The sequence below is a fragment of the Pleurodeles waltl genome, chromosome 2_2 (genome assembly GCF_031143425.1).
Source record: "Pleurodeles waltl isolate 20211129_DDA chromosome 2_2, aPleWal1.hap1.20221129, whole genome shotgun sequence".
Classification (NCBI taxonomy): domain Eukaryota; kingdom Metazoa; phylum Chordata; class Amphibia; order Caudata; family Salamandridae; genus Pleurodeles; species Pleurodeles waltl.
This window is the reverse complement of record NC_090439.1, coordinates 14,170,477-14,197,441: the sequence shown is the minus strand read 5'-3', so window position 1 is coordinate 14,197,441 and position 26,965 is coordinate 14,170,477.

The following is a 26,965-nucleotide window of genomic DNA, read 5'->3' as shown; positions in this document are numbered from 1 at the left end:
CAGCATCAGGACAGCTCCAATGATGTCTATGTTGGTCATCCTGTAAAGTTTGGAAGCTGTCAAGGAAACACTCTGGTGGCCAAGTAATTCTCCAAAGTGTCCACTCTAGCCCCTACACCCCAGCCAGGGGCCGGAGTAGTTGAATTAACTGTTTCAAACTTTTCAAAAGATTAAAAACTTTTTTTTGACCAACGCTTATTTGTGGTTACATTTAAAAGTGATAATTACTTCCAAAATCTGAATCTCCAGATCCCTCTGGTGGATCTTGCTCGCCAAGGTCTCTTAAAATTCATAAATTATCCTCTATTTTTATACCTTGGTGCCTGATTCCTTTCATGTTGTGTGACTTTCTTAATTCATTGTTTGTTCTGTCAAATGCTTTACACTGCCTTCCTTTGCCAAGCCTCACTGCGCACAGCCACAGATACACAGGGTTGAGCTTAAAATTAAGTAAATGAGCCTGACTAGACCTGATATGGCATTTGAGAGTGTCCCGCATAATAAGGACCCCCATCCATATGATATAGTACACCCAAATACTCACAAAAGTGAACCTGATAGTGAATAAGAAGTGGAAGAAGAACCACCGTGAGCGGTTTAAAAAAACTGTAAAGACTGAGACAAAGTGAAACCTCTTATTGAAATAAATAAATGATTTTTTCTGAGAGCATGTATTGAAAAGAATTTTGAAAAAATGTTACATTTTGAAATTTTGTTTGGATTATTGTTTAAAAAAAAGAAAGAGAAAAGAAGAAATATATTATTGTTTTTACAAAAGGTTAATTTTTTTTTTTTTGTCTCTATATAAAATGTAGTACAGCAAATTATTTATTTGATTGTTTCCCTTGATAGTTAGATTCTGCAGCCATAGCAGATAAACATGAAGAAAACTATCATTTATAGAATGCACTGTGGTCTGCCTAGAGGACTTTTGCAGAACAGTCACCTGGGCCTTTCAACACATCTATGCAATGTTTCTGCCTGGTAATGCATTCAAATAAGATAGGTAGCTTTGGTGGAAGTTTTCTCAGTTCTGTTTCTGAATAACTCTTATTTGTGTTTTGGAGAAAATATCCATATTGATGCATCACACATAACTCCTCTGTTTATGTTAGTAAGTGAGGTAATTTAAGGACTAAGGGCCTATCTTAAAGTTTGGCAAGTGTGTTACTCTGTCACAAACATGATGACTCTCCCCCTGTGTCTTAATACAAGTGCATTTTACCCTTTGACACTTGTAAGCAGAAGAATATTTGCCAATTTTGCAACTTGGTACCTATTCTCCAAACTCTAAATCAGGCCATAAATCCTCAAATAGGAAGCACTATGAGGAAGAACATGGACCAGGCTTTAATTTCTTGATAATTTGCCAGAAAACATTATTACTGAGGGGAACTGGTCTTCTTTATCAAAGTCCTGCAATTTTGCTGTCCCACGCCTCAGAGTACCTTCCTCTTGTACTGGGAATAAAACATAGGATGAAAGTAGAAAAAGCAGTTATAGGTCAAGGAGAAGAAAGAACGATGACCAACCAAGTGTGAGAAAGGGCAAGGCCTTACTGTATTAAAATGATAGAAGAATGCCTGTCTTCGATAAGAGATGCTTCATGTGGTGTCATTGATATCATGCGGGCTAGGGCCCTTGAGGTCCTGCGTGGACTCTAGACAGGAAATACAGAGTTGGATAGGAGATGTTAAGGTGTTGTTATAAAAATAATGATATATTGCATGGATGGCGTGATGGTATGTGGAAGAATAAACCTTGCACACCTCAAAGTTGATACAAATCGTCTGCGAGTGACTTATGTGGGGTCAGAGCCCCACTCCAGCCCACACACAGCAATCAAGGAAGTTGAAAAGCCAGCAAAAACCCATTGGTAAAGTTAAAAGAAGAAATACTATGCTGCACCATAACTCAAAGCCATCAACAATATTAGGCAAAAGCTAAAGGCAGTGACAACCAGGTATGACAACAGAAACATTCTTATCTGTGAGAAAAGCCTGCACAAACGAAATGGGGTATGATCACCCGGGCTCAGGCAAGAGGCCAATGCGTGTAGCAGTTGCATGTGCCATAGTGTGCAATGAATGCAGCCTGAACAGCATACACCCTCAATGGCAGTAAGAGGGAGCACAAAATATACAGCAGCTACATTCCTGAATCAACCACCGTAGTTCAATACTGAGAAGAAAAAGAACATTGATGCCAGGTGAACTGCATGGATGGAAATGTTTGAGGTCTTCATAGGTGCAATAGGACAAGACAATAAGAAAAACATTACATATTTAATAAATCTTGCTGGTGATGGAGTGAAAGAAGTGCTAAAGAAAGTCTCACAAGCTGATGCAGCATCATACCAAAAGATAAAAGAAGCGCTGGATGCCAGCTCAATCTGAAGCCCAATGTCGACTTTGTAAGACACATCATTAGCCAAGCATGACATAAGCTGGTAAAATGATGGATGAATTTGTTGACAGACTTGATACACTTCTCAAATACTGTAGGTTCTGTGACTTTAATGATGAAGAAGGCATGTGCCTCTGAGTCACTGGTGGCTGCCTTTAGGATTTCTTGAGAAAATGCATGTTGAGAGAGCCACTCAGTTTGGAGGAAATGCTATTGGCTGCAAGGGCATAGGAACAAGCAGTTTGACAATCTGCTGAGATGCAAGAAGGAACAGAGTGTAATGAATTGGCATCGATCATGAAAAGCAAGCAAAAGCACAAAACAGATGCATACAAATCGACACGTCAGTAGAAGAAAAAGTTATGCTTTCGATGTGGGTTTTCATTTCACCATGAAAGTAAATGTCCAGCCATAAGACACACGTGCAAAGGCTGCCGGAGAGAAAAACATTTCAAAACTGCCTGCAAAGTGAAAAAGAAACCAAATGAGTAATAGCGAGAAGAGAAATCGCGGGCAGAAGTTTCTGCAGCATTCATGCCACGCAACAAGGCCTAAAAGCAATATCAGTTATGACAAGTAGAAACCAAGTACAGTAGATCATACTCCAGTTCATTGTATAAAGGCTCTTCAAAGTCACTATCAAGCACTAGTGAAGAAGACAAATGTGTGCTAATGATATCATTTGAGGATTGGCATGCACATGTAGTGTTAGCTGCTTGCAAAGAAGATCACAAGTCAAAAGAAAGTCACAAAAGAAAGTCCCAGAATTAATTTGGACTTTGTCCTAAAATCACACTCAAAGTGAACGGCTGCCCATAGCCTTCATTATAGACAGTGGTGCATTGATTAACATCATGCCAGTTGAAAAGTTCAACAGTTTGTCTTGTGTGCCACGCCTAACTCCATCAAACATGAAAGTACACACGTGGGCTGCTTCACAACCACTACAGAGTCAAAGGATATTGACAGCAACTTTGCCACACAAAATGACGTCAGTGCAAGTACCAATTCATGTCCTTCAAAGTACTTCCTCTTGTGCATGCTTGCTTAGCTTTGTCACTGCTGCTGACACAGGGCTGATGTCTTTCATCTACAACATCCTTGCTCAGGCTGAAATTGTGAGTCAGTTCCCATTGTTGTTTCATTGCCTAGTAAGACTCAAGCAGATGAAAGTGCAACTTCACATTAATGAGACCATTCAACCTGTTGCTCAACATCACCGCAGAGTCACTTTTCACTTACAAGCAGCTGTTGAGAAAGAGCTAGAAACACTGTTGAAACATGATATAATTGAATGCTCCATCTTTCCTACGCGTGGGTATCACCCATAGTTGGAGTGGCAAAAGAGTTGAGGACGCCGAGCGCCGCGTGAAGCACAGAGAGACTACCTGGGGGCAAACGTACTGGACCCCCAGGCGGCACAGGGCTGGAGGCCGCGTCGGGAGGCCTGAAGCAACGAGGAGGATCTGTTTGGACTGCTCCTACTCACACCCAGAGGAGAAGAGGGTGTGAGCAGTTTTGAAACTTGCAGCAACCAGGTACCGGGAGGAGGGCAGGAGGAGAGTTCACATCACAAGTAACCTGCTTTTTCATGTAAAAAGAGAAAAAAGAAAGGTATCAAACGGGCGGAGAATTTATGTTAAAATCTTTTTTTTTTTTTTTTTACATTGTTATTGACTGCAAGGATATTATGAACCAACCCTCATTTGTAAGATGGACTATTTAGGTTAAGAAGTGGAGAGCTCTAAAAGTCCGATACAGTCTATATTGCCTAATACTATTTGATACCGCCCCTTTTTCGCCCCCTTTTTTTTCTTCTTTTTTTTCCCCTGCAACTGGAAAAAAGGAGAGGGGGGTTACTAAAAAAAAAAAAAGAGAGAAAGGAGAGAGGTATAAAAGGAGAACTAAAAGACTTGGGGGCTCTAATGTTGTTGGGTGCGCAAATCAACCCATCTTGGCATCTATATACCCCATCACGGCCCTGGAAGAGTTTGATAAAACAAGCAATTTCTGATGCGCTAACGGCACCGGCCGGAATAATAGGACTCTTTAGGCTGTTATCCCACGTGTTAAAAACAAAGGTGGCACCCAAAGCCACTCGGAATCCTGGAGATTAGACTGAATCTAGAGATAAAGGAGAGCTAACGGGAGTAAACAAACGCCTGACGTCAATAGCAGGCAAACCAGCTGGGAAAAATATGCTGAGTTTGGGGAAAGATGCTAAGATGAGCGATAGTACTACTACTCCCCCTCTGGAAATTAAGGTAAAAGGCAAAAGTCAATCCACTATTACGACTTTTCTTGCAGGTGGGGCGCAAGATAGCCTCTCTGCACATATGACCCCCCTCTGAAATTAACATGCTAGGGAAAGAACCTACTCTCCCGAGTACCAGCACCAAGAAGTTGTGTATTGAAACCAATGAGCCCCTTATTAAACCTATACAAGGCACTGAGAGTGTGTCAGAGATTGAAGACCAGAGAGAAGGAGTTCAGCCCTCCCGCTGGAAACAAGCAGTCTCAAGTACAACAATTTGACCAGTTTGAGCAACTGTAGCATCAGAGCGGGGACGGAGCTGCAAGTATATCAGGACCTGCAACGGAAAGAAAGAACCTACATAAGTCTTCAGGAAGCCCTAAAAGGTGGGGTAAAATAACTGGAAAAGACCCCCAATTTGTGGATTGGGGCAAAGATAATAGTGATAAATTCTACTCTTTGACAGAAGAGTCCGATCTCAGTAGCGGCGATCACAGTTTTGGTGGATCTGATGATAGCGAGACATCTGAGGCTGAAAATAAATCATAAAGTAACGAACCTACAGTGCGGCAGCTGCGCCGACAGCGGAAATCCGTAAAAACATGACCCTGCTCTCAGGAGTGTCTTGAAAACTCGACATCCACGGGTGGTAGGACTCTAAAGTGGGACTATTCCGGTATTGGACTAGCAGACTCTCCCTCTATAAGCAACCAGGGCTCAGCTAATGGTAATAAGGAAACAGACACAGGGCCCCCTACTTGTAATTCGTCTATGACGGGCACCGAGGCAGGGATGCTGCAGTCAATACATAGTTCAATTAAAGAGCTGCGAACAGAGACTAGGATTGAAAACCGACGTGCAAGGATCGCTACAAAGAGATTGCAGGGGACGGTCCGCAAGGTTGCTAAATCATGACCGGAAATCAAGACTAAGCTATGCTCAATGGAAGAAAGGATAGTGGCAGTCGAGGAGGATGTTGGTACTCTTAAAGAGCAGAGCGCTATGAGAGACGAACAATTGACGGATGTAATGTGGAAATTGGAAGATTTTGAGAATGGACAGAGAAGGAATAATCTTCGATTTTTGGGTATACCGGAAGGGCTAGAAAGAAGTAATATACGGATGTGCATGGTCAACCTCCTGAGCGGGGCTTTCCCGGAACTGGGGAATTGGGACTGGGAGAATGAGCTGCAGCGGGTTCACAGGTTTCCGGTAACCCGGCGGGACGGGGGCCAACAGCCAGATTGTAAATACCCCAGAGCTATTCTAGTTTATTTTGGAAATTACTTATTGCCACAGGAGATATCTGATAAAGCTCGTCCTAACACCCCACGTACCGTGGATGGGGTTACCTTCTTAACTCGCCCTGATTTCTTTCATGCCACTGTCGAGCGGAGATGGTGGCTCCGACAGCTTATTAAACCATTCTCAGACAAAGGCGGGGACGCGTATCTATTGGCCTCTGCTCAACTCAAAATAGTAATGAATGGAAATGAATGGAAAAGTAAAAGTATTTACTTCAGAAATTAAAGCAAAAGAATACATGATGGGGGTCAAGTAGCAAAGTGCAGAGATACATAGAAGGCAAAGGTGTTCGGGAGACTGGTGGGAGGGTGGGCCCACACATACACGACGCCAATATTCAAGCCATTGGTGGTCTGATTGCTCAACAGGATGGGGGGCCAGTCCCGGGGAGGGAGGAAGCATGGGAGGGGGATGGAGGAGACTGGTCTGGGGTGGAGGAGGGGGGAGGGGAAGGGGAGGAGGTAGGAGGAGAGGGGTAGGGGAGAAGGACAGGATATGGGGGAAGGGATAGGGAAACAGGGGAATACAATGGAAAGGAAAGGATCAAGGGAAGCAAGGGAAATGGAAAGAATAGGAAGAGGGGAACAAAGAGAGAAGAGAATTCAAGAGAGTGTGCAGTTGGATAACAGAGAGAGAAAATAAATAAAACAGGTGGGGGTGAAATAGTAAATGGCTAGACTTCGAATTGCCTCAATTAATATATGCAGACTAAATGACCCTTGTAAAAAAAGAAGAGTGGTTGAAGAATTAAAGACTTTTAAGGCAGATATTTATTGCCTACAGGAGACACATGTGGAATATAAAAATTCTGGAATTCTTGCCTCGCTTGGTATGAAAGTGATCGCACGGTCAGAACAAGAGGTTAGAACTAAAGGGGTGGCAATATTAGATCAGACTAATAAATTAAATTTCACCAGGCAGAAGGCGGACAGGGCTGGGAGATGGGTAATTGTAGAGTGCAGTTATGGCCATAGCAGCTTTACATTATGTTCTTTATATGGGGCAGTCACGGACGACCCAGTAGTTTTAAATACCCTCGCTATTGAGCTAACAGGATGGGCCCCTCCCTATATTCTATGTGGTGATTTCAACTTCAATGGCTCTTGGGAGGGACTACAGGATTTACTAGCGCCCTCATCTAAGAAATATCAGGGGCGTAAACCTCGGGTATATAAGGCAATGGTCGCCATTCAGAAAGAATTAGGACTAGTGGAAGCTTGGGTGAAACTATGTAAGCCAGACCCTGGATATACTACTATTCGGCTCCCCATGTGAAATTAGCACGACTTGATTATTTTCTGGTATCTCCTGTACTATTAAAGCAGGGTAGGATGGAGTCATATCCACGGGCTATATCAGATCATAATCCCCTAGTATTCGATCTGGAATTGGATGGGCTTGAATCAAAAGTTAGGAGATGGACATTTTAAAGAGGGCTCCTTAAGGACCTGGAATATTGTGAATATATGAGAAAGTGGATAGTTGAATTCTTGGGGTTCAACCAGGGATCAGCTCCAGTAGAGATAGTCTGGGATACCTTAAAAGCAGGAATTCGAGGTTAAACATTTTGTTTCAGTTTTAGAAGGCAGAAAAACTCCCAAGGCAGAATAAAAGACTTCCAAACGAAGCTGAGGGTAGCAGAAAGACAGTTGGTCATAGCTATAGAAACTGGGGTCGGTATAAGGAGGGCTCAGGAGGAAGTCACTATAGTTAAAGCAGCAATGAATGAGGCTATGGCTCAAAGAATAGCGGAGAAATATTTAGCGCAGCGCTCACAAGGGTATGAGTATGGAGAAAAATCCGGGCGCTTGCTAGCAATAAGGGCAAGTCAGAAGATAGCATCCGGGGTCATTAGAGAGATTAGAGATTGGAAGGACAAATAGTATCTGAAGTGGATGGAATTAGGAAGGTGTTTCACAGATACTACACGGAACTATAGAACGATACATCGGTGTATCCGGAGGGAGAATGGCGGAATTTTTATACCCCATTAAGGTAGATAAGTTATCTGGGAGCGATAATCGATATATGGGAGAACAGATAGATATTTCAGAACTTGGCAAGGCAATGAGTGATCTTGTCTCTGGAAAAGCCACAGGCCCTGACTCGATTCCTTTAGAGTTTTATATAGCTTTTCAAGTATTATTACTCCCGGCAATGATAGAGCTATTTATCCAGGTACAGAGTGGAGGGGAAACCCCCCCATCATGGGATATGGCCAACATGGTAATGTTTTTGAAAAAAGGGAAACCCCCATTAAACCCGGACTCATATAGGCCGATCACATTAATTAACAGTGATGTTAAAATATATTCAAAAATATTGGCCGCTCGATTATCTCTGGTGACTAGGCAGCATGGGTTTGTCCCGGGAAGGGATACTACCGATCATATTCAAAGAGTTCTTGCACTCTTTGATGCTACGGAAGTAGCAGAGGAACGTATGGCAGTCGCATTATTAGATGCAGAGAAGGCGTTTGACCGGGTGAGCTGGAATTACCTGTGGTATGTAATGGAGTATTATGGGTTAGGGAAGAAATTTATTGTAGCAGTAAGGGCGCTATATAGATCACCAGCAGTGAAAATACAACTAATGGGAGGACAGTCTGAGGGTATCCAGGTCAGGAGAGGCACTAGGCAGGGATGCCCATGTTCTCCGCTCCTGTTTGCTTTATATAAAGATCCGTTGCTTAGACAGTTGGAAGAGAACTGCAAGATTTCGCCGATACGCAGGCAGGGATGGGATACAAAAGTCCTAGCATATGCAGATGATATAGCTATATTAACTCCCACCCCTGATTCGGCATTGAGAGAGGTTGAAGAGGTGACGACGAAATTTGGAAGATTTTCAGGGTACCTGTTAAACAGAGCTAAAACGCAGTTACTGGCTAATCAGTATACAAGCACCCAGGATACTCGGAGGGTGGACCACGCAGTATATCTGGGTATAAATATTACACCAAAAGTAGGAGAAATTGTTAGTTTGAATCTGGATCCCATACTTTTGAAAGCCAGAAAAGATATGTGCAGATGGAATAATCTACATCTGACTATTATGGGGAGGTGTAATACGGTGAAAATGATCTTCCTCCCTAAGCTGTTGTATCTGTTTCGTGCTATACCATTGAGTTTCACAAATCTAAGATTCAAGGAGATAGATAGATTGGTTATGAGATTTATCTGGGCATATGGTAAGTGTAGAAGAGCAAGTAAATTTATGTCTCTTCCTCGAGAAAGGGGGGGTGGTCCCTACTGAATATAAAATTATACCAAATGGCTGCAGCTTTTCAGTATGTGCGTCCATTATGGGGTCCTAAGAGAGAAGGGACCGCAGAAGAAGATTGCCCTAATATATACGAGTTGCAGATAGGAGCAGCAGCCAATGGGTGTTTGGTAACATTTCATGAGCCCGGATATTATAAGAAAACCCGATTTAAGGTAATGGAAGCGGCCTATAAGTGTTGGCGATTATGGTATAAAAAGAAAGGACTTGGCAGATATAATTATTACACCATGATTGAGAAGAATCCATTGCTCCCCAAAATATTTAAGGATAGGTGTATGGCAAGTTGGGCCTCCCTAGGTATAGTGAGGTTAGGGAATTTTTTCTACAATTTTGGGGTCAAGTCGTTTGGGGATCTACAGGAGCAGTATGGTTTAGAGCGAAGGGACTTCTTTAAATACCTACAGATATGAGATTTTCTCATACGGAAAACAGGGGGTGTGCAGGGATTTAGAAGTAATCAGCTGTTGAATGATATCCTGGTTAACCCCAATATAGCAATCAGATCGATTTACCCGTTACTGCTGGCAGAATAGCCTGATGATTTAGAGAAGAACAAGGAGAGGTGGAGAAAGAAGCTAGTGGACGGGAGTAATAATTTTATAAGGTCACTAGAGCTGGGATACACTATTTTACTCTCCTCGTCCCTGCAAGCACAACATTATAAAACCATATTTGACCTGTATCATACCCCAGCTCATCTTGTCAAATGGGGACGTTTGTCAGGAATAAACTATCCAAGATGTGGGATGCATGGAACAGACATCGTACACATGATGGCTACATGTGGGGAACTAATGGCTTTGAGGGAGGGCATTCAATCTGTTTTGGAAGGGGTTCTGGGATATGATCGGGCTCTTACCCCAGAGATTATGGTCCTAGAAGTCACTGGAGAAGTCGGTGGTCCACATAGAGCATTTATCTTTGTGGCCATGGCAGTGTATCGAATATGTATATCATCTGCGTGGCTGAATGTACGACCTCCGTCCTGGCAGCAATGGTTGGCTAGATTGTTGTCTGTATATTATTTGGAGATGGCACTGTACGAACACAAGGGGAAACGTGGTAGGAGGAAAGGGAAGGCAATTTGGGGGTCACTTCAGGACTGGATCCTGGCTCATAATGATTAATATTATTGTTTAAATTGAAACCAGATTATCCTCCCCCAATTTAATTTAAACATTTGGGGAATCTCTCTCCGTCTGGATTAGTCAGGCTGCTGTGCTTCCCAGTATAGATTTAGGTGGTGCCCTTCTCCTAATGTTCTTTTTCTCTTTGGTTTGAATTTCTTTCATGCAGTGTAAAGTGATGTAAGAATACATTTGCTGTATTATTCCTTTCCAAATAAAAAAAATAATAATAAAATGAGTGGCAAAAAAGGACAATGGAGGTGTGGTGCACATTTGTGTTGATATGCATCAGGCCAACAAAGCAATCAAGAGAGAACAACATCCTGGTCCCCATATAGTGGACATGATCATGCAGCTGAATGGAGCTAAAATATCCAGTCTTCACCTGAACAAAGGCTATCATCAACTTGAGCTGGCAGAGAATTGTAGATACATTACCACTTTTTTGATTCATTTTGGTTTGTTCAGGTACAAAAAACTGAGTTGTGGAATATCTTCGATGATATTTCAGTATGTTCTTTGCTGAATTATTAAACCTGTTATGAATGTTTTCAACTTTAGTGATGACATACTGGTATTTGGGGAAACACAAAAGGAGCATGACAAGACTCATACGCAATTGTGTCAATTACTTAGGTCTCACTCTGAATGCAACAAAGTGTGAGATTCCCCAAACCAAACTGAAATTCTTTGGGTACATATTCTATGATGGAGGAATGATTCCTGACTGGGATAAGGTGCAAGCACTGTCATATACTTGCCCCAACAAGATGTAATTGTGCTACAGCCTTCTTAGGCATGGCCAGGTACTGCTCATGGTACATTCTTGACTTGGTTACAGTGATTGTCCCATTGATACACTTAACAAAACCAAATGTCCAATCTCAGTGGTCTCCCGGTGTGGCCTATTTGGACCCTAATTGACATACTGAGATCACAGTAGATGTGAGCCTGATGGGGTTGGAGGCAATCTCTGCTCAACACAATGGCCATCCATTGACCAGAAACCCATTGTGGCGTATGCCAGTAGAAACCTGTCTGAAATAGAACATGCCTACACTCTGTTAGAGAAGGAGAGTCTGGCTGTAGTGTGGGCCTGCAAACATATTCAGTAGTTTCTGTATGGGAAATGTTTCACTATCATCACTAACCACCAGGTGTTGCTCACTATCTTTGGAAACCCAAAAGCTAAGATGGCCCCTTGCCTTAAAAGGTGGGGGTTGCGACTGCAAGAGTACAACTTCGTGAGTGTACACAAGCTGGAGAAGGACAAAAACCCTGCAGACTACCTTTCACAAGTGCTGTTACATCACCACAGTTCAACATCCAGAGCATTGTGAGGTCCAGCAGGACAGCAGCTCTATCCAATGAACATAACATTGTTGCTACCACAGTAGATAAGGATGTGCTCACCCTCAAAGACCCCATTACAACGCAATCTTGGTAGACAAGTGTCCGAACCTTAGATGATGATGTTGAATTCCAAAAGTTCAAAAATGTACAGGATGAGCTATCCATTACTCAACAGGGTATCATATTGAGAGGCTTAAGAATCATCATACCTGAGAGCCTGAGGCAGAAAGTCATCAAGTTAGCCCATGAATCCTGGCATTGCAGTCACAAGAAGAGCCCTAAGAGACCTAGATGAATAAGTTGAGAAAGATATAGAAGTATGCCATTTTTGCAACTGTTTATCTCCCAGGGTGACACAGCTTCCAGTGATGATGTGTGATCTCCCCGCTCTTGCCTAGGAGAGAGTTGTAGTTGATTTCTTTGGGCCTGTGGAAAATGGACATCATCTCATGGTAGTCATTGAGGAATACTCGTGGTTTCCTTTGGTGGAAGACTTCTCATTGACAACCTGTGATAAAGTCATCCAATAGCTTGATGACATCTTTGCAGCACAGGGCATCTCTGCTATTCTCAAACCTGACAATGCCTTACCATTCAATAGCAAAGATTTCAAGGAATTTCTTGATCGACCCAATGCTAAACATCAAAAGAGTACACATCTTTGGCCCCAAGCCAATGGTGTTGTTAAATAATGTATGGGCATCCTCAAGAAGGTAATTCAGCAAGTATCTATGGAAGGAATCAATCTAAGTCAAACTCTGTGCCAAGCACTTCGTGCCTATTGAGCAGCTTCTCACTCCACAACTGAGAGAGCCCTGCCGCCTTGCTTTTTGGGAGAACCATTGAATCCAAACTACCACAATGGACACAGAGCAGATTGGTGGATGCTGATAAGGTTCATGTCACAGACACATCTCAAAAGTGCAAAATGAAAACATATGCCGATCAGTGTCGACATGCCCAGGAAACAATCTTCGAGAAAGGGGACTTAGTTCTGGTCAAGCAGAAAATGAAGCATAAAACAGGCACTTTGTTTGCTGTCAATGCTTTGCGGATTGTGACTTGCAAAGGACACATGGTGACAGCATATGTTCCCCAAAATTCCATCACATGGGACTGGTCATACTTTAAACATCTACCTCAGTGTACGTCAGCTCCTGATCTCACAAGTGAGGCAACCCCACTTGAATGTTCAGATCACACTCCTGAGCCTACACCTTTGATGCCTGATGACAGTGAGCCTCAACTTGCTCTTAACACCCAATCTGGAATATCAGTACGAGGGCCTCAGCGGCTCATTGTGGAAATATGATTCTAATGTTGTTTGTACTTTTTATTTAACAAGGTGGTAGATGTAGTGTCTTTGATATCATGCACTCTAGGGCTAGAGAAGAATGACATAATTGGATGGGAAGTGTTAAGGTATGGTTATAAAAGTTTAAATGCACAGAGTGCGCAACAGTATGTGGAAGAACAGAGACGCCTGTTACAGAGCTCAGTGTGTGGAGTGTTCTTTTACATGCTTCAGGACTGGGGAGGGCTCTGCACCTTGTTTTGTAAGTAAGTACTACAACAAGGACAACGAGGCGGGAAATCTGGCTATTTTATAGGCTCTGCTTCTAGGACGGCCTGTGTTCTTTTGATCTCTATATTTTTGATACAACTGAAAAGATCTTACAGCTCTGAAAGATAATTGGACAATTGAATGTAGCAGTCAAGGCTCCTAGGCAGTTTTCGATAATAATTGTGACCTTATAACACTCTGGTTAACTACAAGAGCCCCTGTCCTATTCCCAAGGGAGAGAGTGAGATTGTTGGGTTGCAACTTTAGCCAAGAGCTTGTGAAGGAGGAGTCCCTGATGAGGATATTTGAACTGTTGCTAATTACGGTTTGATAAGGGAACAAACTTTTCAGCACTCTTCCTTTTACTGCCTTGTTGGTTAACATATGGCGCAGTGCTGCAGCAGTGTACATCACATTAAAGCAAAATGTAAATTGATTAAAGTGGCTTTTTTGGAAACCGTCTACGCTGAAGATCTGCTACACATTTGGATCAGGTGCTAATTACCTGCAGCATTTTATGCTTAATTAGACATCAAGAAAAACACTTTATTTGTGCAAGAGGGGAAGGGTTGTCAGTAATTCTGCTGAAATGTTCAGCACATCTCAAATAGTCCACACATCACTAAATGTTCACACATAGCTCTTCACGTTTCTGCACAGTTGTCAATTTGTTTTGGAGACGGTTACAGCTGTTATCACGTCGCTCCATTGCAGAGCGAGGCAAATCCGAATCACAGCTTTCAGATAAGCAATTTGTAAATCGGCAGAGACATATTTTTACCTGTCATTGATTCCAACCAACATTTCCTCCAAACGCCTAACTTTTTGGCTGCAAACGCAGGCTCAATTCCAGACCTAGAACCAGGCTTCTCTTTTGTGATTCGAGCCCCAATGGGCAGCTCATCACCACTGACACAACACAAAATAACGCACTCCCTCTTACACCGAGAACAATGTGGTGGGGCTTCCATTGGTGCAGCAGGTGCAATGGCACCGGGGCCCACTTAACTCTGATTATTGCTGTGTTTCACAGGTTAAACAACAGCCACTGCGCCATTTCCTTCCTTGCACTAGAGCCAATGACGCACTGGCTGCCCCAATATCTCAAAAGTATAAAAAGTCTACAAGCATACCTGCAACCCTCGCCAGTCCCGGTTGCATCTCAAAAACTGCAAAGGTCTATGCTAGACTCCTGCTGGTGATACCCTTTATAGGGCCTCATTGCAAGTACTGGTAATCCACTTGATAACTTCATCCCGTGGAGTTACTGAAACCAGGAGCACTGGTAACGTCATAGGGAAAGGTTAACAGGGGAAATGAGAAATTACCAGAGGAATCAGTAAGTGACATGTCAGATTACCTGAGTAATTCCTCATTTTTTGCATGATTTAGTAAATACTATAATTGATTTTTCATTGGAGGGTGGTTTGCACCATAAAAGTGAAAAACACAAATGCAAAATCATAGTAAATCTGAGCCTATGCCTGCTTAAACCACAGAGGCTGAAATTCCATGGCACCACTGTCAGGAACAAGCACCTTATCAAAATTAAATAGATATTCTTAATCAGGGAAATAATTGTGAACAGTGTGCAGCGGACATCATGATGACTGCAGGTAGGAATGTTGCTCTAGATGTGGTGTGCTGACAAGTGCCTTCCCAGTGATGCTGCAAGCGATTCAGCCATGCCAGGTGCTTTAGTGAGCTCACACAAACTGAGATTTATGATTTAAGTAGTTTCCATGTGCTATTTAGATGTGAAAGTCCGAAACGTATTCTGTGTCTTAGGTTCTAATATGGACCTGACCTAGTACTGGAGAATAACAAATGCAAACGATCTGTGCATCTTGTTTGGGTACTTGGGTCCATCTTTGCCTTGTGTAGGCATTTACCATTAGCTTAAAGGGTGTGTGAAATGTCAGTCTTGCCACTTAAAACATATACATTTTTCGAGCCAGGGTCAGGCACATATGTTACTTAAAGGGAGGGGAGTGTTGCCGTTCCCCAAGCTTAATAAGGTCTCAGGGACCCAGTTGCCTAATGCTGCCAATATAATAAAAGAAATGGGGTGTGGGGCCACTCCTTCCCTATCCTGAAAAGGTCCCCCGTACCCATTTCCTAGGCCCGCTAAATGACTTGAAGGCGGAGGCCCACAGTACCCCCCCCCCACGAGCCTTAAAAAGTCTCTACGGACCCCATCTCCCAAAGCCATAGCATTATTTAAAATGGGGGGGCTACTATGGTGTGCCAGATAAACTCTAAAGAATCATCAGGAACTTTTATGAGGGAATGACCTGCAAGATAGTCCATGGACGACAACTCACTGAAGTCTTTGAAGTGAGGCCTGGAGTCCACCACTGTTGTTTGCTCTTGCCTTTTCTCTTCTTACTGGACATGGACCGGATCATGAAGACAGCAAAGAGAAGAAAGGGGATCTTCTGGACACCTTGGATGCAGCTTGATGACCTGGACTTTGTAGATGACCTGGCCCTACTCTTCCATACCCATGTGCAGGATGCAAGAGAAGCCAACAAAGTGGCAGCCACATCAGCACAACTTGACTCTCAACATCCACAGGGGAAAAAACAGTCAGCACAACTGTGATCACTCTTGCAGGCACTGCACTAGAAGAGGTTGAGGCCTTCACCTACCTGGGCAGTCTCATAGACAAATGTGGCCACTCAGACACCAACATCAAGGGGAGAACTGGCAAAGCAAGGACTGCTTTCATTCAGCTAAAGAAGATCGGGAGCTCCAAGGACCTAGCGATGCATACCAGGCTTTTTAACACCAATGTAAAATCTGTCCTCCTGTATGGAGCAGAAAAATAGAGGACAACAGTGAGCACCACCAACAAAGTCCAGATCCTTGTCAACACCTGTCTGAGGAAAACCCTCCAAATCCACTGGCCAAACACCATCAGCAACAATAACCTATGGCAGCAGATTTACAAACTCACTGCTCATGAAGATAACATGAATAGAACACTAGGGCTAGATAGGTCACACTCTTTACAAGCCTGCATGCAACACCGCCAGGCAGGCCCTCACCTGAAATCCTCAAGGAAGAAGGAAAAAAGGAAGGCCAAGAAACACCTGTACCTCAAGGCTTGAGGCCTCAAGGCTGACTGCTAGCAGATGGGTTGCACCTAGAGTCAGATTGAAAGTAAAGTCCAGGTCAGAGATGGCTGTAGGGTCCTAATTGATGGCCTATACCCCATGAGGAGTAGTAGCCATAAGTAAGTAATTAGGGGGCACGTGGCCTCCCTCCCTGAGTCTTTAAAAGCATTGGGACCCTGTCCCCATGGGCTTGCTCAGTGACTGTGTCCCAGGGTGCCCATCCTGGGGACACAGTTGTTTCCTTGCTCGACAACCCAGGAAAGGGTAACCTGTTTGCTCCCGTCTGGTGAGATAATTTTTAAATCACCCATGAAACGGGAGCAAACACTATGGCCCTCATTATGACATTGGCGGTAAATCCCACTTTCCGCCATGTTGACTGCCGCCAACATACCGCCTCCGAGGCGAATATTAGTTCATCATATTATGACACACGCCAATCCGTCACTATACAGCCACAGACACCACACCAAAGGTCAGTGATAAACTGGAGGTATCAAAACCCACACCATTACGCCAACAGAACAACGCCCACCATATTATGACCCACAAAATTACACACACACATACAAAACACCACCACATTGGACAATTTAAATTACACACACCTGACATACTTACACACACCACACCCACACCACTATAAAACACACACCCACATTACCCACAACCCTTTACGAGTACAAACCATTGTCAACAGACGGACATCATGACTACAGACAAGACCAGACCCACATACTACCATCACCTATACACCACACACGCACCTTACATCACACACCCCAACACATCACCCTACACACCCTCACCCATACCACTCACACAACACCCATGGCACCACAACGACACCCCAGATTCTCAGAGGAGGATCTAAGGGTCATAGTGGAGGAAATCATGTGGGTAGTGCCACAGGTATTTGGAGCACAGGTGCAGCAAATATCCATTGCTAGGAAGATGGAGCTATGGCAGAGGATCGTGGACTGGGTCAACACCGAGGGCCAGTACCACAGAACAAGGGATGGCATCAGGAAGAGGTGGAACGACCTACAGGGGGAAGGTGTGTTCAATTGCAGCAAGACACCAACTCACTGTACAGACGACTGGCGGTGGACCCCCACCTCCTTCCCACAACAGCATGGGAGGAGCAAGTCTTGGCAATCATGCATCCTGAGGGCCTGGCAGGAGTAGCAAGAGGACTGGACTCTGGTAAGTCAACTCTATACTATTATCACCCCCTACCTGCATGCCAACACATACCCCCACCCTCACCCTCACTCCCATCACTCCACCACCTCCCACAAATCCCACGATCACATCACACTTATCCCAATGCCAAGCCCTGCATGCCATACCAATGCATGGACACCACTCACAGACCTGCATGGACACCTATCAATAAAGCATGCACACTAGAGAGAACAAATCATCCCACCACACACTAACATACACACGTGAAAGCTGCCAGGGCAAAAACAAGCATAGAGGGCAACCCATCCATGCACAATATGTCACACACAGAAACAATAACACTTCATTTACATCCTCACAGGTATCCCAGCCAATGCCACTGTAGAAGAGGTACCAGCAGCATCCAGTCACCCCACAGAGGAGGCCCACAGTGATGACAGTTACTCTGCTCGCCTGGATCTGGATGTCCAACCTGGCCCATCAGGGACCTCCAGATATTCGGTTACCCAGCCACAGCCACACACCACCACAGAGCCTCCCTCCTCAGGAAAAACCACCACAACACCCACCCAGCGTGCCCATACCTCTTTCCCCAGGACCCGTTAATCAGCAGTGTGTCCACCACTACATGGACCCCAGAGCACACCACAAACCCAAGACAATCAGGGACCTGGGGTCAGTGGCAGTGGGCACACCATTCAGGGGACAGAGGCACAGGACAACAGGGAAGCTGGGAGGACTGCTGTGCACCAGGGGGAGGACAGGCCCAGGAAACCGACTCTCCAGGAGACACTCACTGAGATCCTGGGAGCATACCAACATACCCAGGAAACGCTGGGCCAGATCCTGGACAACGTGCAGGAGAACAGGCGGCTGCAGGAGGGACAGTACACGGGGATCAGGGAGGACTTGAAGGCCATTAAGACCACCCTGGTCACCATTGCAGGGGTGCTGGCAGACATGGTCAACATTATGAGGGAGGCAGTGTCACACCAGCGGGCCCCTGCCACTAGCCAGACTACTGAACAGCCCTCCACCTCCGCTGCCGCTAGTGGACAGGAGGCCCTGCCACAGGACCAACAGGCCATCAGCATCCCTCCCCCTTTAGAAGGAGAACCACCTCGCAAACGTTCCCTGCGATCCAAGCAGAAGCCAGAGACTATTGCCAAGACCTCTTCCAGGAAATAAGACTCTCCTGATTGTCACCCTTGTGTCCCACTCTGTCACCCTGTTCACCGTGAACTGCCTTTGCTCCCCTTCATATGCCCCCTTGGACAATGCACCTGTCCTACAAATAGACTGGAACTATACCCTGGACTTTCCTCCATCATCACCCCAGCCCATTGACTTTCTCCCTTTTCTTCATAGCATTGCAATAAACACACTTTGAAAAAATACAAGTATGGAGTATGTCAAATGATTGAAATATGTATTCATTTAACAAGGTTTAAACATTGTAATTCAGCTGTACAGTAATGTTAACATAAGATAGACCTGTAGGTGGCTGCAGTGACAACACCAGGAGCGATAGTGGGGCACCAACATCTGAAAAAAGAGTTGCCAAATGGTACAGTGAGTGGCCATAGAAGTGGGAAATCACAGCCTGCCAGTGACAATGTGAAACAAAAAACTGACAATGAAATGTGAAGTAACACTGTCTTACAGGAGTGTCATAGGAAGTATTGTCTAATCACTGCAGATCTGTTGTCCTCATTCTCATCCTCTGCCTCCTCATCTTCACTGTCCACAGGGTCCACTGCTGCCACATGGCCATCTCCAGCCTCCTCCTCCTGCGGAAAAGGCACATGGCATCTCAAGGCAAGGTTATGCAACATGAAGCATGCCACGATTATCTGGCAGACCTTCTTGGGTGAGTAGCACAGGGACCCACCAGTCAGATGGAGGCACCGGAACCTGGCCTTCAGGAGGCCAAATGTACGTTCAATGATTCTTCTTGTTCACCCATGTTCCTCATTGTAACGTTTCTCAGCCCTTGTCCTGGAATTCCTCACAGGGGTCAGTAGTCATGATAGGTTGGGGTAACCTGAGTCACCTGCAAATATCGTTGGACAAGTGTTAGCCACATACTATCCCTTGTGGCCCACACCATAACCATATACCAACATCCACTGGGTGGGAACCAGGGCTCACCTATTGGCCGCACATGGTGCCTCTGTATTTGGGCCATCACATTTGGGATACTGCTATTCCTCAGGATAAAGGCATCATGCATGGACCCAGAATACTTTGCATTGACGTGTGAGATGTACTGGTCCTCCAAACACACCATCTGCACATTCATCGAGTGAACTTTTTTTTTATTTCTTAAGACCTGTTCATTTTGCGGGGGGGACAAATGCAAGATGTGTTCCATCAATTGCCCCAATTATGTTGGAGATATGCCCCACTGCATCAAAATCGAAGCCTTCACTGTGGGGAAATCCACCACCTTGGGGGAAAATAATATAGCTGCACATGTGTTTAATCACGGCCCCCAACACTCTTGTCAGCACTATTGAGAACATTGGCTGTGACAGTCCTGCTGCCAAGCCCACTGTCATTTGGAACGAGCCAGTTACCAAGAAATGGAGCACAGATAGCACATGCACAAGAGGGGGGGGGGGGTCCCAGTGGGGTGACGGATATCAGATATCAGATCAGGCTCCAATTGGGCACACAGCTCTGTGATTGTGGCCCTTTCAAGTCTGTAGATGAGGATAAAGTGCCTGTCCTCCATTGTTGCTAAGTCCACCTGGGGTCTGTACACGGGGGGATGTCTCCATCTTCTATTCATCCGCAGCGGTTGCAATCTATGGGGCAAAAGAGTGAGGAGCAGGTCAAAAAATGTACATTGTAGCCACTACAGTTCAATGCATGATGTGAATTTTAAATTTATTAGTGGCATATATCCTGTATGTACAATTGTGATCTGTGAAGCAGTTATGTTCCATGCACTGCCCCCCCCCCCTGAAATGGCATTGCCCTGTCCTGTATGGAGGTATAGGTGGAAGTGAGGTAATTCCGCTGATGTTGTGCGCCGTTGCGGGAGGCGGTCGGGATCCGCCGTGCAACGCCTCATTGGATAGAATTGGGCCCTATGGGGTACAGTGGCCAATGGTGATGTAAGCTGGCGGTGACAGTATGCACTGCCAAGGACGTCACCGCCATTTTCTATCTGTTCACTCACTTGCTACCTGCCCTTCAACAGGAGAGGACCTAAACTGCATGTGCTGCTGTGACCTGTGTGTAGAACCTACCATGGCCCATGTGACTGGGGAAAGGGCCCCTGCCTTCCCCTCTGCGGAGTTGGAGAGAATAGTGGATGGGGTCCTAACCCAGAACGGACTGCTGTATGGGCCTCCAGACCAACAGGTGAGTACACTGTGAGCACGATGCATGGGGCATGAATGCATGGAGTGCTGTGTGTGAAGGCCTTGTGTAGGGGGGTTGGTGGATGGGCCCTAGGCAGCGTGCAGCATGTATGGTGGGCCATGTCTGTGCGAAAGAGGATGGGAAGGGCTATGGTGGGCCATGAGTGTAACAGGCAGGACGGTCTAACTAATACCTTTCCCTGTGTATAATTCCTCTGCAGGTCAGCGCCCGTCGAAAGAAGGGTATATGGGGTTCCATCACCAAGGACGTGCGAACCCTGGGGGTCTACAGCAGGCGGAGCACCCATTGTCGGATGCGGTGGGAGGGCACCGAAGATGGCAGAGGCCCAGTTGGGGATGGCCTCCCAATGAGGAAGGGGTGCCCGTCGAACCCTGAACCCTCTGATGGCATGCATTCTGGCGGTGGCCTATCAGGAGCTGGATGGACGCTTGAGGGCATCACAGCAGCCACAAGGGGGTGAGTAAAGCACCATCATTACAACTTACGCCTGGTGGGGTGATATCCAAGTGGGGAATGTGTGTCTGTGACTGCCCCTAGACCAGGCCTGACATTGCAGAGTAGGTCACATGTTGGGCAGGGTTCTGATGTGAAATTCCTCCAACCTAGCTAGTAGGCATCCAATACTGGGCAGGGTTGTGTGGGTCCCAGGTTTGCTGCAGTTGGAGGTATGTGCCCCTCCCCATGCCCTGGTGACTAGCATTGTTACTGGTAGTACATTGCATAGTGCATAGGGCTGTTCCCTGTGTGTGAAGGTGGTACGTACGCCAACAGTGGTGTTGGTGTAGCCATTGACCAAGTGTATCCCTTGTCTCTCCCCCCTTTTTGTTTTGTCACCCTGTCCTTATGTGCATTAGCATCATCTAGCGGAGGAGCAGAGGCACCAGCAAAAGAGAGAGCTGCATCTCACAGGACCCAGGAGCAGAGTCCACCAATGCTGAGGGCACCAGTGGGACGGAGCGTGAGGGGAGCACCATGGCGGAGACTGGAGGGGACAGTTTGAACACAGATACCTCCTCCAATGGAAGCTCCTTGGTGATGGCTGACACCTCTGTGACCACCCCAGCTACAGGTTCAGCCACAACCCCGTACCAGCACCGCCCTCCCAGCAGCCAATCAGCGAGTTGCCCGTGCCCACTCACCCAGGAGGGTGGACATCTCCTTCGCCCCAGGCACCTCAGGCCCTGCCCCAGTGTGCCCTGCTGCCCTGAGTGCGGAGGCTTTTGACCTCCTGAGATCCATCCCTGTTGGGCAGTCAACCATTGTGAATGCCATCCATGGGCTGGCAACCCGAATGCAACAGGCAAATGCATTTGTGGAGGGCATTCACACTGGCTTGGTGGCCCAGCTGAGATCAATCCAGGCTTTGACCTCCTCTCTGATGGCAGCCGTTGTCCTTCTTTCCTCCCTCCACCCTCCAACTTCCTCCTCCCAATCCCATTCCCCTCAACCCAACCTATCCCAAGCACACAGGCAGACGAGCATGCACACAGGACAACACACAAGAGTGGCACAGGCAAACACACGCACCACACATCATCGTACAGGCACTCACACAAACACCATAGAGATGCAGACAAACCAACATCCACTGCCTCCACTGTGTCCCCCTCCTCCTCCACCTCCCCCCCAGTTCTGTCTACCCTCACACCTGCATGCACTACATCCTCATCCACTACCAGCATCACCACCACACCTAGCAGAACACACACCTCACTGGCAGACACCTCTACAACAGCCATGCACACATCCCCTGTGTCCTCTCCCACTGTGTCTGTCACCCCTCTCCCAAAGTACACAAACGCAAGCACTCAGACACCCAACAGCCATCCACCTCGCAACAGGATCCACCCCATGCACCTGCACACAAACACAGCAGACAGCACCTCCTACAACCACTCCCTCTTCTTCCACTCCCAAACCTTCTCCCTCTCCCCGCCCCAATGTCCCTAAGCAGCTTTATCTCTGCTCCATTGACTTCTTCCCTACCCCTCCCCCGGTCCTTCACATCTGGCCAGGGTTTGCAAAACCCAGGCAAGCACCCCAGTCACCCAGTCCACGGGCCCAGTAGTTTCCACAGCAACTCGTGGTGGTAAAGGATCCAGGACACCAGCCAACCACACATAAAGAGTGCCAGCCCCAAGTGCTGCCAGAAAGGACAAGGTGCCACCCCCAGCTGCTGCCAGGAAGGACAAGGTGCCACCCCCAGCTGCTGCCAGGAAAGGCAAGGAGCAATCCCCAGCTGCTGCCAGGAAGGGCAAGGAGCAGTCCCCAGCTGCTGCCAGGAAAGGGAAGTAGGAATCCCCAGCTGCTGTCTGGAAGGGCAAGGGACCTGCACCAGCAGGCAGGAAGGGCAAGGGGCCTGGTGCTGAGACTCAGTCGGAGCCCCCACCCCCAACCATGGTGGTGCAGCCGTATGAGGCTGCAGGGGATGGGCAGGAGCCTCCCCCACCACCAGCAGCAGCAACAGCACCACCACCAGCACCACCAGCAGTAGTGGGCAGCTGCCTGAGGCTGCAGGGGATGGGCAGGAGCCTCCCCACCAGCATCAGCAGCACCATCACCACCAGTGGGCAGCCGTCTGAGGCTGCAGGGGATGGGAAGGAGCCTCCTCCCACCAGCATCAGCAGCACCACCAGCAGCAGTGGGCAGCTGTCCGAGGCTGCAGGGAATGGTCTGGAGCCTCCCCCCACCAGCATCAGCAGCACCACCCCCAGTGGGCAGCGGTCCGAGGCTGCAGGGGATGGGCTGCAGCCTCCCCCCACCAGCATCAGCAGCACCACCACTAGCAATGGGCAGCCGTCTGAGGTTGAAGGGGATGGACAGGAGCCTCCCCCCACCACCACCAGCAGCAGCACCACTACTGAGCAGCCGTCACTGCCGGCAGACATTCTGTAGTCCAGCATCCATGGGCTGTTGTGCGGCCTGCCCCCTGCAAATCCTGGGGTATGACACCCACCTGAGAGACTGTGACCTTGCAATCCCCAATATGTGCATCACGGGGCTCGCTGCCCCCTCCAGAACCAGTGGGTATGGCACCCACCCACCCCATCCACTCCAGGATGGGTTTGGCACCCACTTGAGAGACTGTGGCCTTGCACTCCCCAGGACAAGTCAGTGGCCAAATCACCAACTGGAGAGACTGTGGCCTTGCGCTCCCCAGGACCAAGCACAGGGCATGTTGCCCCCTCCAGGACCAGTGGTGTTGTACCATCTGCCGGCTGAGGTGCCGTCCGTTCCCTGTGCCCCTGAGGTACCTGCCTATTTTCGAACTGATGACCCTGCAGTGTTCTCTCCTTGTTGTTGGAGGAGTCAAGTGGGGCCTTGAACTTTGTAATGTAGCCCTGTGGCCCATGCAGATTGAGGACTGGGCAGTGTCCTTTATTTGTATATATATATATATATATATATATATATATATATATATATATATATATATATATATATATATATATACACTTTTAGATTTAATTTTTGTACTTCTACTGTTTACTATTATTACACTCACTTTAATCTATTCCTCTGGTCCATGCATTATTCCTGAGGGGTAGGGGGTAAGTATGTTATGTTACTGCATCTGCTTGTGTGTATGGTGTTGGGGTGTGTGTTGTGCGTGTGTGTGTGTCACTCTCTTTTTCCTGCCCCCCTCCCATGTGTGCTAGGTGGCTGTACTCACCGTGGTCGTCTTCGCCGTTGTTGGTGTTCGTGGTGGAGCAAGACGTAGAGAACCATTGGGAAGATCTGCAGTTAGGGCTCCATGGCGGCGTGGGGTTCTACCTTGAGTCTCCAATGGTTAGTCATTTTCCTTCTGTGCAGTGCTTCCGCCAAGCTTTTGATGTAGTTGGTACCACCCTGGAAAAGGTGGCACATTGGCCTGTCATAATACAGTGGGCGGAACATTGACTTCCACCTGCCTGTTGGTGGCTACCGCCGTGGTGCCTGTTAATTCTGCCCTGGAAGGTCAGTGTGGTAAAGTGGCTGTCTGTCTGAGCTCTTTCTGCCAGGGTCATAATTTGGCAGTATTTACCGCCAGCCTGTTGGCGGTATTACCGCCGCTTTATCACTGACCAACAGGGTTTTAATGAGGGCCTATGTCTGCTCCCAGCCAGTAGGGGATTTGAAAATGCTCTTGCTGGCTAGAAGCCCACTTACGTTCTGTTTATCATGCAGGAAAACAAGCAAATATTGCTACTGCCTGGAGGGAGCATGCAAAAAGCATCTGCTGCCTTCCAGGCAGGAGCAATGCTGGCTCCTGCACCATACGGTGAGCTGGCTGGGGCCGCTGGGGCACTGGGGCTCCCTCCACACCCGCAATGAGTTGGTTGGTGGGTGCCCTGAGTGGCACACAGCAATCAACCATGCACCCAGTAACAGTGCTGGTTGGTGTTTGCATCGTGGCAACACCTACAAAATAGAAATGGGATGGGGCCCACAATAGACCAGGGGGGGAGGGGGATGCCACCCCCCTCTCTTTTAACATAAGGGATGCCCTGAGGCATTGGGTCCACAGCACCAATAAAGGCGCAGAGACGGGCCGTGTGGACCCCCTCTCTTTTTATTGACATTTTTGCCCTGGGGGATGGGGTCCCTTGAGGCCTAATTAGACTCAGGGAGGGTTGCTCATAAAAACATTTTTTTTTACTTCTTGCTCCATGGAGGGTCCCCCCAACAAGTGAAAGGGGGTGTAAGAGAGTCCCTACCTTATCCCCTTTTTACTTTTTGGGGGGAAAATTCAGGACAAGGGGACCAAATCCCCAAGTCATGTACTGGCAAGTGCAACATTTTTTGCTGGGTTGCGGTCAGCCAATCAGATTGTTTAGGAACGCAGGTCCAGTACCCAAGCGGTGATGGAAGAAACAGCTCCTTTGCCCGATGAGAGGGCCCTATTTTTTACATGTTTGTTACAGTGGAATAGACCGATCATCCAGCTGTATCTATTTTTTAACCACTTTATTATCACCCATGGCAACTCTTTAAATGATCATCATCATCATATTAAGAAAAGCAAATTTTTTTAAAAAGTTCCAACATTATACAAAATTTGGGGTAAAAGGCATTCAACTGTTTTTTCTATTCCTGTGACCAAAGTTCCCTATGGGAATTACCATTGAAAGTCAATGTCTTGCCCCCACTGCTTTTTCTGGGACCCTGCTTGATGAATAACCAGACATTTTATAGAAAGGAGCTGAGGTGGATGAAGATTTTGGCCGTAAATTTCATGCAAATTTGTCAAACAGCTCCAAATTTACTAAAAATTTTAAAAAATGTCCTTTCTACAGACGCTCTGACCTAACTATATCTACACAGTAGTAAAATATCATCAAGGTACAAAGATGTGGAGCTAAGTCTATTGAAACCGCCACTTACCTGCATTGATTTACCTTCACAGTATTCTGGTTGCCAATATTTTGGTTACAACATATTGGCATGTCAATATTTCAGCTTCAGTTTTCAGGCAGTAGTATACCATGCCTGTCCATGGTTATTTCACCCTGAACGTCAACAAAAAGTGGAACGAGGGAGGAAAAACAAAGAGGCACACCACCTTGTAATAATGCAGTCATCGAACCTGCTAATGTCAGGGACTTTGGGGAAAGCAAAGCGCAAAAGGGCTTTCAATGTAGGTTTCCACTACTTTAAAGGACGAAGATAGAGAGATGGATAGATAGATAAATAGATCGATAGATAGATAGAAAGTTAGATAGATAGATTGATTGATCGCACAACAACATGTTAATTACCCCAACAGTCAAGAAAGGACTCTAGTAAAAATACATGAACCCTAACACAACATGAAGTAAACAATAAAAATGCAAAACATGGAAGTATTTAACCCCCTGGGTGCCTGGGGTGCGCTGGTCTCATCGTCGGCCATGGTTCCCGTGTGCCGGGGAGGAGACCAAGTCGTCCTGCCCCCAGCCCATGCACTCCCCCGTGGGCCTCCCACCCACCCCTCCATCAGGGATGGAGGGGG